Genomic DNA, 12,552 nt, shown 5'->3' with positions numbered 1-12,552 from the left:
CGTGGCTGGAGCTGTGCTGAGTGCTGGCCGAGTGTGCTGTGAGGAGCAGGGGCTGTGCCCGCTGGCTGCCCAGCAGTGAGCCCTGCTCTGCAGCAGGGGCTTCATGGGAACCCTGGGGGCAGGGGCCAGTCCTGGCCTTGCCCTGGCTCAGCCCAAACTGCTCCCAGCGCAGAAGGGCCTGTCAGCATCGGCTCTGCCCGTGCTGAGCAACGGCCATGGCCAGAGTCAGGTCAGGAGGGCTTTGTGCTGTGCTCAGGGAGAGCAGAGTGAGTGCTGAGAGGCAAGGGGACTGTCTGTGCCTGAGGGCAGAGGCAGGCACTCTGCTCTCTCCATCCCTCTCCTTCCCAGCTGCCCGGCAATTGCTCCTTTCTTAGATGGAGAGTGATCACACTGCCATGTGACCCTGACAAGCAGCCAGGCACTGCTGAGAGCAGAGGGATCCACTGCAGAGAAGAAAATGCCTCATCCCTTCCCGAAGGCTCAGCACCACACTGCTACCCAAGGACACCCAGGGCTCACTGTGTGCCCTGGAAGCAGTACAGACCTTGGGTGGACACCCGAGGTAGATAGTCAAGGGTCCTGATCATGGAAAGCTTGAGACAGAGTGTCAGCTCCTCCCCCAGCCTCACAGGCTGCATTGCCCACAGCATCACAGGTTAGGGGAAAGCTGGGACACCTCCATGGTAGAGGACATGTCTGCACAGGAGGACCCACAAGGTCTGTGCCTGAGCCTGCAGCTGAAACCCCTATTGCCAGAGAGCCTGTCTGCAATCCCAATAGCATCTGAGCAAGGCCAGGAGAGAGACAAAGGGACACTCGGGAACTCCTTCCCCTTGCCCAGCGCGGCACACCACCTCCCACACAGCAGCAGTGCAGGACAGTCACCCTCAGGCTCTGCTCAGCGAGAAATGGCAGCGTGGCAGCAGGAGAGATGCACTTCATCCCTTCTGCTGCCCTGCTGGACCAGGAGCTGTAGAAACACACGAAACCAACGGTCTAAAGGCTGTGCTGGGTGGGAGAGGAGAGCAGAGGTGTGTTGCTCAGGGAAGGCACCTGCACGGCAGACCGTGGCCAGGAGGTGCCCCTATCTGCCCTGCATCAGGGTTCCCCTCAGCATCTCCCCCCTCCCTGCCCAGGGCTCTGCTGCCTGCAGCTGTCCCTGCCAGCAGCTCTTTCTCTGGCCTCAGGGCCCTTCCCTGCCAGCGCTCACAGAGCCCAGCTCAGCCCCTGTGTGCCCAGCTGTGCCCTGCAGCCGCTCTCTGCCTGCAGGCAGGAACAAACAGCTCCCCCAAAGCCTGAGGGAAAAGGAGAGCTGATGCTGGTTTCATCTGCAGCGTGCTGGGGAGGGAAGGCACTTGCTCAGCTTCCTCATCAACCTCCCTGTGATGCTTTCAGCATCTCAGCCCCTGCTCTGACCTGCACAGCTGAGTTTCCATTGCACCAAGGGAGCCACAGAAAAGTGGCAGCAGAGATTCAGGCAAGCACAGAGCCAAGCAGTGAACCCCTGCCATGAACGTGCTCATGGAAAGTCCCCTTGGAAATGACCTGGAGATGTGAACAGCTCTGATATATGCAGCACCAACACAAAATCACTGAGACCTTGTCCTGCTGGGGGTCGCTCCCTCCACACCAACTTTTGCCCGCATCAGCACAGGAGCTCACCAGCAGGCAGAGAGCTGCCCCTGGCAGGCGGCAGAGCCCCTGCCCCAGCACACAGCCCCCGCGGCTGCAGGGACCCTGCTGGCAAGGACAGCCCTGGGCACCCCTGCCTGCACAGCCACCTTCACAGCCCTGCAGCCGGCCCTGGCACAAGGCAGCCCACATGCCCTGGCCCTCCCACGCTGCAGCAGGGAAGCCCTGCTCTGCAGCACACTGGCCTCCTCCACAGCAAAAGGCTCCCACACGGTCCCACAGGCTGGGGGGGCCCCAGCTGCTGCAGACCCGGCTAGCAACTGCAGAGGCATTGCCCTGCAGCCACACACTTACCGGCTCAAGGGCTCTGCAGATTTCTCCAGCAGGGAGCTCTCAGCAGCCTCCCACCAAGGTCTGCTTTTGAGCTCTCCCTGCCTCCCTCCTCTGCCCCTCTGGGCTCCCTCCAGCTGTCCCTGGGGCTGCAGGGGAACCTGCTGGGCAGCAGCATGAGGCAATCCCTCATGGGCCTTGCCTCACCTGGGGGGACACACTTATTTCCAGCACTGGCAATTCCCTTACTAGGAAAAGTTTTCTGCTTGAGTATCAACTTTTGTTAACCCTTCAGTAGCCAGCACAGAAGGAAGACTGCAGCAAAGGATCCAAGTACTCCTAACGGAGCGTGTGTGTACGTGTGTGTCTGGTGGTTCTGCAGGCAGGGCAGGGAGGATGTCCTCAGTGCTTCAGTAAGCCCTGCAGAGCCCATTGCAGCACTTCATTGCACAGTCCGAGGGCTCAAGACTCAGCTCTCCTTTGCCCAGGCCACGTCTCTGCTCTGAAGCAAAGCCTTTGCACCCACGGGCTCGGGGACACTTGGTACCAGGTTGCCTTGTGGCCAGGCACAGCTGGGCTGGTGCCACAGCTGGGGGGCTTCAGCCCAGATGTGCAGCAGTGCTTTCACACTAAGACAAGGGGTTTCCTCAGACTCTTGGCTTTTAATGAGCCTGGCAGTTTCCCAAGACAGACGAGACCCTTGTGTCTGACCAACCTGCCCACGACCTGCGCTTTGACAGCCCACTGTATCCGAGGGTGACTCTACCAACCTATCCAGGAACCCCACTGACAGCATCATTGAGTCAGAGCCCTTAAAACCCCTACTCACATCTCCAGAGACTTATAGAAAATGAACTTCAGCTGAAGATTTTTATTATGCAAGTTTGTGACAGAGTAAGGTTCAAGGGATGCCAGTAATGGTAGACTGACTGCAAAACACGCTTAAAGCAACACCCTGAGCAACAGCTACCGTGAGTTTGTGCTAGCATAAAGTTCTTACCCTATAGGCGTCCCTAGGGGGAATGACAGGTTCAGCCCATCCACTGATCCCAGAAGTTCCCATGGAGTCTCCACTCACTTATCCCCTCATTGTCCACTTTGACACTTCATAGCACATTGCTTATTCATTTACCTACACGGGATAGGTTACAGGTTTCTCACTCGTGATGTACATTAGTGCTCACCCTCAGGCAGCACCACGGAAGGCTTTCACTGACTGCACATGCTTCCCAAGCGGGGTTTTGCCCTCGTTTGAGGGCTGTTTGACTTGGAGGTTGCAATCTGTCACTACCACAGTTACCTTTGTCTTACTATTGACTGGGGGGTTTTTGGTTTGTATTTTTTGGTTATTAGGTGTGTTAGGTGGTTTTACAGGCAGGGGCGGGGAGGATGTCCTCAGTGCTTCAGTAAGCCCTGCAGAGCCCATTGCAGCACTTCATTGCACAGTCCGAGGGCTCAAGACTCAGCTCTCCTTTGCCCAGGCCACGTCTCTGCTCTGAAGCAAAGCCTTTGCACCCACGGGCTCGGGGACACTTGGTACCAGGTTGCCTTGTGGCCAGGCACAGCTGGGCTGGTGCCACAGCTGGGGGGCTTCAGCCCAGATGTGCAGCAGTGCCCTCAGCCAGGGGCCCACGCAGCGGCAGCTGGAGCCCGTCCTGTTGCAGACAGAGCTGTGACACTGAGGGAACCAAGTGCCAGGGCAGGTGGCAGAGCTCAGCACAGCTGCTCGGCAAGGACAGCAGCCTCCAACAGGTCCAACATTGAAAATGGAGTTTATGCTTGTGGGGCAATTCCAGGGCACCCAAAGGAGCGTTCCCTCCTTCTGCACAGGCCACAGCCTGCCAGTGTGTGACCTGGGGCCTGCACTCTGCTGCTCTCCTGCCTCACTCCCCCTGGGAGATGAGACTCCACCGTTTCTTTGCTCCTAGAACCAAGGTGGACATGAATGATGCAGGGTTTCAGATCCAGGGGAGCATCACAGCTGCTGGCCCATCTGGCAGCTGTGCTAGAATGCCGATGCAAAGAACCTGCAGACACCTAAAGGAGCATTGTCACTGTGCTGCCCTGTGACTGTCGGCGGGTGGTTACTTGACCACTGGCTTGCAGGATCCCACCAAGCCTCTGTCTCGCGGCTCCCCTCCTTCTTCACTCACCTTGATGTCTATAGGGTTGTTCTCTCACATAATTCTCACTCCTCTCCCGTTGTGTTTGGTCCTTTCTGCCATAGGGGATCACAGAGGTGCCACTAGAATTGCTTATTGGCTCAGGTTTGGGCAGGGGCTGGTCCATTTTGGAGTCAAATGAAAGTGGCTGTTATGGCCATGGAGTCAGCTCTTGGTCTCTTCTCACCTTTGCCAGCCCTACAGACACCTCCAAACCACTCCCAAACCCCTGCCATGTAAACACACAGGATCTCTAAATTCCCCAAGAAGATGTGAGGTTATTGATCCTAAGGCTTCCTCACGCTGCTTAAATAAGACTTTTGCCCTTCCTCTCCCTGATTTAGGTTATTTCAGAGCAGAGTTACCCTGAACCACACCTGTGTCACCTGGGCCAAGCGCAGACATGTAACAACAAAAATAATAATGGGTACCAAGTGTCCAAGGTCCCACACCAGCAAAATATTTTGCTGCAGCGCATGCTGGGGTGGTGGGCAGAGGTCACTGTGAAGGTGAAATGAGATGTCCCTAAGGAGAGCAATCCATGCTGTCCCTGGGACCAGAGACATGCAGGGCTGGACTGTGCAGTGCTGCAGGAGAAGGCATTGCTGCCAGTGATGCCTCTGCAGCCCCAGAGGACATGTGGTTCCGGTGAACCTTATACCCAGAAATGACAAGGTGTTTTTGATTGTGTCCTTGACCATGGACATCCCGTGATGCAGGAACACTTTGAAAATCATTGGTCTCTTTCTCTATTGCCTCAGCACAGCGATGACTTTCAACAGTGCTGGCTAACTGGGGAGGCCCAAGAAGGCTGAATGTTAGTCAAGTGGTGCCCACCTACGCTGGGTTAGAGCTGGCTGGACAGCCAAGCCCCAAGAGGGGGAGTAAATGGAGTGACATCCAGGTGACGATGGCCCATAAGGAGTGGTGTTCCCCAGGGCTCAGTGCTGGGGCCAGTCCTGTTTCAGAACTTTATCAACAATCCAGACACAGGGATTGAGTGCACCCACAGTGATTTTTTGTACAACATCAAGTTGGGTGGCAGTGCTGGTGTCCTTGAGGGCAGGAAGGCTCTACAGAAGAATCTGGACAGGTTGGACCTTTCAAGTGAGTCCAATTGTATGAGGTTCAACCAGGAGAAGTGCCAGTTCTGTACGTGGGTCACAACAGCCCCACACAAGGCTACAGGCTTGGGCCAGAGTGGCTGGAAGGCTGCCTGCTGGGGAAGCACCCTGAGGGTGCAGGTTGACAGATGGTTGAGCATGAGCCAGCAGTTGTGTGCAGATGACCAAGATGGCCAATAGCATCCTGTCTGGTATCAGAAAGAGCATGGCCAGCACGACCAGAGCAGTGATGGACCCCCTGTACTCGGCACTGCTGAAGTCAAACCTCAAACAACGTGTTTCTGTTTTGGGCTCCTCACTTCAAGAGAAACGTCGAGGTCCTGGAGCATTTCCAGAGAAGGGCAACAAAACTGGTGAAGGGTCTGGATCCCTGCTTGGATGAAGAGTGACTGAGGGGACTTGAGTTGTTTAGTGTGGGTAGTAGAAGGCTCAGGGGGGATCTTACTGCTCTCTAGAAGTACCTGAAAGGAGGTTGTAGATGGGGTGGGAAGGAGTCTTCTGCCAGATAACAAGTGACAGGACAAGTGGCAAGAGCCTCAAGTTCCACCAGGAGAGGTTCAGATTGGATATGAGGAAAAACATCTTCACTGCAAGGGTGCTCAAGCATTGGAACCAGGGAGCTGGTGGAATCACCAGCCCTGGAGGTGTTTCAATAGAGGTAGATGCAATTCTTCATGGCATGATTTAGTGATGGAATTGGCCGTCCTGAGTTTACATTTGGATTTGATGATCTTCAAGGTCTTTTCCAAGCTAAATGATTCTCTGTTTCTGTGCTTCTATGATATTGCAAGCCTACCTAGACAAGTTGCTGAGAAAGTTGGTTTAGGTGACCCTGCCTCAGCTGGAGGGGTGGACTCGATGACCTCCAGAGGTCAGTCCAACCTGAAAAAACACCATAGAGCTATAAAGGCATATATGAAATGTGTCAACACAAATAGAGGGGCTGAGCTGAAGATGAGCTTGTGGGAAATGGCTTGTGGGAAAGATATTTGACAAATCTGATGAAACCAGCATGCTTTTCTGTGGTCAGGACCTGGGCCAGAATGAGGGTGATGGAGGGGTGTGGTATTGGGAGGGAAAAACGGTCTCAGGAACTCCTCATGCAGGAGGACGTGCCTGGCTGCGAGGGGCCTGTGAGGTCAGTTCTGCCTCTGGAGGTGACAGGCCAGCATCAGGAACGTGGCTGGGACAGTCCCTCTGAAAATGGACCCCATAGGCCCCATCCAGGAGAAGGGCTGGTATAGAGGTTGTTTTTGCCTGGGGACATGATGGGACAGCAGCAGGCACATGGCTTGGTCATGTCCCTGGGAGAAGCTGAAAGGCCAGCAGCAGTTACATGGTTTGGGAGACCATGTGAGTATTCCTTCTCTCTGGTGAGAGAGCAGAGCATAAGAAAAGGCTTCCTGGCTGCATTCCCTGCTGGAAGGGTATTTTCTGAGATGGTAAAGCTTTCCTGGGCAGGGGAAAACAGCAGGAGAGAGGAAAAAATGTCACCAAGTTTCAACTAGGAAAGCAGAGACTGGAGCTCAGCAGGAAGAACTGTCACTGCAGGGGTCCTGCTGCGGTGCGAGGGCTCAGCCAGAGGGAGCCTGGATCAGCCCATGGTTTGTGTTTCAAGGAACAGCCGGTGAGAGTGGAGGTACCTCAGCGAAGGTATGGCAATGTTGGGGAGAGAGCAAGGCAGGGCAGCGAGATGGTGCCTACAGCCTGCAGGGAAACAGGGGCAGGGCTCCAAGCATGCAGGACAGCCTATGGTGGGGATGGCAGAGGGAACTGGCAAGGCTGGAAGGCACCAAGAGGACCCAGGTCTGTGTCCCCTTGGCTGTGGCAGCTGTCTCTGCCTCTGAGGGCCATGACAAGACATGATGTCCTCACGGCACGGGGGCATCGTTGCCTCCTTGCAGCCCTGTGGGGAAGCTGGAAGTTGCTGTGCCATTGCTGTCCTTCCCTGGGCATTGGATGCCCAACTTCCATGGTCCCCAGGAAGAGCCCTGAGCCCTGTGTGAGGGACAGCACCGACCTTCCCACAGGCTGCAGGTCACGGATGGCCTTTCTGCTTCATCAAGCAAGCCAAGGCTTTGCTCAGCAGCAGAGCTGCCTGCACAGCGCCTTTGCCTACCTGCACTCACAGCCTCCAAGGATGGGCTCTAACAAGGCCATGGGGAGGCTTTCTCAGCCATGGCCCTCAGCGGGGCCCATTAACGCTTCCAGGGGCTGTGGGCTTTGCTCCTGACTTGGTGTTCTTGAGAGGTTTCTTCAGTCTCCTCTGAACACCTGAAGTCCACAGCACCACAGACACCCTGGGCTCATGACGAGGCAGAACGCCCTGACAAGCCCAGTCTCCTCCATCAGGGCCATCTGGTCTTCAAGTTTGGCTCCTACACTTCATGAGATAAGTTTCAGCCGCACAGTGAAAGAGAAAGGCAGGTAATGAGCACTTTGGGGAATTGATAGAAGGCTTTTCCAATTGCTATTGATGCACAGTGTCTCCTGAGGAGGTGCAGACAGGTAGGAAAAGCAGTCCCTGGAGCTAATCACTGCGTGGACAGCCTTGCTCCTCAGCTCTCCAGCCCCACGATTTCTGTCCTCAGCTCCATGAGACTTACATCACTTGACATCAGACTTCTTCAACCAACTCTGCAGCTGAATATAGCAAATTCTTGGCAGTAATTATTGGCTGCTTTCCTTAGAGAACAGGGTGTACACAGGAATAAAAGAGGGATTAACTATCGTGTGTGTGTGTGGTGGGGGGGTAGTGGGTTAGAAATTACTAAATAAAAAATACATTTCTCAGCTGTATAATTGTTAGTTCAAGCAAATCCCCATGAGGTCTATTGCCACTACTGAAGAGTTGCCCATAGGGAAAATTACAGACACTACTGAAAGACAGTCCAGCTTTTCCTCTCTGAACCTTAAAGCAGAAGCTACATAGGTAAAATGGATTGGAGTGATCAAAGAGAAAGAGGAGAAAGGTATCTGCAGATGAACTTCTTAACCCATAGTTGTAAATCAGGAAACCAGGACGTCAGAATATTCCAATTGACTTCAATTTCATAGAAGGCGTGAACTTTCTGGAACTCACGACAAATATTAGAACGTTTTCAAATTATTTTTTTTTTTGCACATGTATCTGTAGAAATTCTCCCACTTTGATCTACGTATACGCAACAACTGGTATTAAAACCAGCACAGACTCTGCCTTCAGACGCCAGCTTCATATCTAATGCCATTCCAATTTGCACAGCTCTCGGGGCTATTTCTCACACTTCTTCCTGCAAAGCCTTCATGGCACCTGCAGGGTCCTTGGCCATCTCTTCCGTTGCTGTGCATCTCGTTATCGCTGCCTTCTCCACGTCAGGAACCGCTAACCAAGGAGTAACCGAGGCCACACACAGGCTGATGATCTGGGCTATCATTATGACACCCATTACATCTGAGAAGCTCATAGGCCACTAGGAGGCACGTGGCCATGAAGGCGAGTTTGAGGTCCCTGGAGTGTCCCGTTCCCTTGGGGGATTGGCCATCAGTAGCCCAGCTGTGTTGGGGCTCTTGCTGTATTGAATGATTATACTGAACTTTGAAGCAAGTGGAAAAATACTGAAGAAATAAGACGAGGTCACAACCAGAACAGTGGAATGAAGAGGGAGGAACAAATTGCAGATGCTTGCACAAAACTAGGGCCAGCAGGACGCGATAAGAGGAGCTAGGAAACTGCAGAAAGGAGCCTACGTGCCAGAATGACCAGAAACAGAAATCTTGCCAATAAACAATTGTTAACCAATCATATTATTTTACTCTTGTAAGATAGCCAATCACATTATCGCACGTTTATAGAATGCCTTATAAAAGTTTACCTGGTTTGTACAATAAACGGATCAGATCTTGAACTCCATGAGTATTTGAATCTGACTCCCGCTCGCCCGAAATGCCCGCAGCACAGCTGGTTATGGCTGCAGTAAGAAAGGCACTTGGACTCTGAGACAAAGTGTCATTTCAAATGGCCTTGGTTAGAGCAAACTCTCTACACACAGAGACAATCGTGTCAGCTGTATGCCGTCCCTTCCGAGGCCGGGAACACGGAGTTTACAGCGTTGGGAGAGTGGTGCAGCAAGTGGTGCAGATCCTGCCTGCAGAAGGGTTATCCCACATTGTCTCATGTGAGCTCTTGAAGTGTTTTGTGCCAGGGAAACCCATTCTAGTCATCACTTCTCGTGTTCTAAGAGGAGATGTTCACTTGGGAGTTGGTAACTGCAGTCCCAGACAAAGGTCAGGGCGTGCGGTTGGCCATTCACCAGCAGCTTCCTGCAGATTTCTTCTTCCAATATGGCTTGTTCTGCAACCCAGGGACACACTCAGCACAGCTCAGCCTGAAGGCCAAGAGGTACATGGAGCACAGCACAGGCCTGCTCAGGTTTCCTGTGACACTCATCACTAAGTCCTGCATGTACAAAGGTCTTCTGCTCAGATTCCCTGAACCTCCTGATGAAGGTTAGCAGGGCAGAATTGTGAGCAGAAAGGAGCAGCAGAGGCGTTCTGTGCTTTCAGCCCACTCTTCAATATCCCTCCGGCGCCTCTCAGGGTGTGGGTGATTAGGTGGTTGGGAGCAATGGAGTAATTTGGCCCTGGAAGGACCTGTGAGGGGAATGGTCATATAATACTTTGGACATTGTTTCTCATAATCACAATCTGTTTGAATTGGCAATAAATGAAATTGGCCTTTGGCAAGACAACATCTAATTGGTCATTACAGGGATAGGTAAGTCATCTCTCTGTCTTTATCTTGACCCATGAGCGTTGCTGGTTTATTTCCTCCCTTGTCCTGTTGAGTCAGGGAAGTGAATGAGCAGCTGGGGCACTGGTAGGTTTCGGGCCAAGGTGAACCCACCACAGGACCACATCAGGACTGCTGTGCCCGGAATGTGGCTCCCCAGCACCAGAAAGACCCCAACAGATTGGAGCAGGTCCTGAAGAGGCCAGAAGGATGGGTGGGACCTGGAGCACATTATGGACGAGGAGAAGCTGAGAGAGTTGGGGTTTTATTTGAGGAATCGTTTAGAGTGAAAGGCCAGAGCGCTGGGCCCAGGGCTGCTGGATGGTAATCCTTGGCCTGTTTTAATATTTGTCAAAACAAGGCCATGAGCACATGATCTGGCTGGAAGTCTCTGACCACGGCCTTGGCTGAGTGACCAACTGTGGCAAGAGCTATGGGACACTTGTGTGTAAGAAGTGTCTGTAGGAAAATGAATCACTTCATATTGGAAATGGCAAAGGAGTTTGGTCTCACTAAGCCACCAAGAAGGATAGACGTGACAATGCAGCAAAGGTCCCTTGCTGGGGCTGGGGTCTATGACCACACAGGGAAATGAGCGGTGATTGGGACTTCTTGGGGAAATTTTCCCTGCTGCATCCTCCCTGGGGTCTCCAAGGAACATGAAACAGTGCAGGCCCTCTCCTTTGGTGCCTTGCTTCCCTCACCATGACCCCTGGGTCTGCACCAGGACCACCCTGCTGTGTGCCCCCACCCTGCACACCCACACAGCTGAGCTCTCACTGGTGTTGCCCTCTCCCTGGACCTTCCCAGGCCATCCCCCCCAGCTCTGCCCACCTCCCCTGCCCTCTCCCCAGCCCAGGCAGACAAAGCAGCCCACGCTGGGCTGGCCCCATGCAATTGCCCCCCCAAAGGGGGCTGCAGAGCTCTGGGCACTCACCCCATGGCCATAGACCATCACAAGGGCACAGGAGATGCTGGTGGGCAGAGAGGGGTCTCATCCTGCCAGTCAGCCCCAGGGCTGACACCAGCCAAGGCATGAAGGGACAGAGGCCAGTGTCCCCCTCTGTCTGCTGCTCCTCTCTCACAGGGACCCTGATTGCCCACTCCCGGCAGCCCCTCGGGGCCAGTCCCTGTCCCCAGCACCAGACTGCTGGCCTGGGGGCTCCCCAGGCACCTCCTGCGGCACCAGGGACACAGCAGCCTGCCCCAGCTGGGGCATACACAGAGACACCTGCTCTTGCCCAGGGAGGTGGTCTCAGGCATGGCCCTGAGCAGGCGGTGCTGCTGTGCAGGGCTGCGGTGCCTGAAAGCCCAGGGAGATGGTCCCAGGCACATCCCTCTTGGTCACCCACCATTCCCATGGGCACTGGGCACCCACACGCCAAGGCTCAACACAGGCCCATGCCCTAACGCGTTGCCCCGTGCCCTCCTCCCCTGAGCCATGGGGAACCCAAGCCCAGCAGCACGCTCCTGGGGGCAATTCCTGCAGCCTGTTCCTGAGCTCAGCTTTGGAAGAAGAGCCCAACGTCCAGACATGGGCACTGAGAAAAACCACCTTTATTACAGAGATGCAACACTGGAGGCCAGCTGTACCACCCTCCCATGCACAAAAAGTCCTCTGGGTCACACAGGCTGGGTTCCTGCTTTTGAACAAGTGCAATGGGTGCAGATATTGCAGGGCAAACAGGATTGTAACAGATACAGTCATAAATGTACAGGATGATCCAAAGATGAACAGGAAGTCCCCTGTGAAGATACACAAGGCAGCTCATTTCTCCTGAGAGACACCTGACTGCAGCAGCTTCTTCACTGCACCCGTGAGCTCCTCGTTCCTCACGCTGTAGATGGCGGGGTTCACTGCTGGAGGCATCACCGAGTACTGCACTAACACCACCAGATCCAGGGATGGGGATGACATACAGGGGGGCTTCAGTTAGGCAAACATGACAGTGCTGAGAAAGATGGAGACCACGGCCAGGTGAGGGAGTCACGTGGAAAAGGCTTTGCGCCATCCCTGCTCAGACAGGACCCTCAGCACAGCCTTGAAGATCTGCACATAGGACAGCACAATGAAAATAAAACAACCAAATCTTCCTAAGGCACTAACCACAAGAAGTCCAACTTCCCTGAGGTAGGTGTGCGAGCAGGAGAGCTTGCAAAGAGCCTGGCCCCATCCTCCTGACATTCACCCTTAAGGGATTTGTAGGCATTGGTAAGACACCCTCAGCCTTGTCTTCTCCAGGCTGAACACACCTAGCTCTTTCCACCTGTCCTCATAGGAAGGGGGATGCTACAGACCCCTCATCCCCGTCGCACTTCTCTGGACCCTCTCCAAGAGCTCCCTGTCTCTCCTCTACTAGGGGGCCCAGCACTGGACACAGCACTCCAGGTGGAGCCTCAGCAGGGCAGCGCAGAGGGCGCCCCAGGCAGCCCTGCAGACACATTGGGTGCCTTTGTGCCAGCCACCGATACCACTGCTGCAGGGCAGTGAGCTCTGTCCTCCCTCTACCCAGCAGATGCAGAGCAGCCCAGG

General features: G+C 54.3%; 1 protein-coding gene across 1 annotated transcript in view; it reads left to right on the top strand.

Moving 5' to 3' along the window:
* Positions 1–12,552, top strand: part of LOC308057202 (olfactory receptor 14A16-like) — a gene marked incomplete at its 5' end in the record, with an annotated part of 209,659 nt that overhangs the window by 135,010 nt on the left and 62,097 nt on the right. The window lies entirely within an intron of this gene.

This window comes from Falco punctatus, assembly GCF_963210335.1.
Source record: "Falco punctatus genome assembly, contig: scaffold_40, whole genome shotgun sequence".
NCBI lineage: Eukaryota > Metazoa > Chordata > Aves > Falconiformes > Falconidae > Falco > Falco punctatus.
This window is presented reverse-complemented; position numbering and strand designations above follow the sequence as displayed.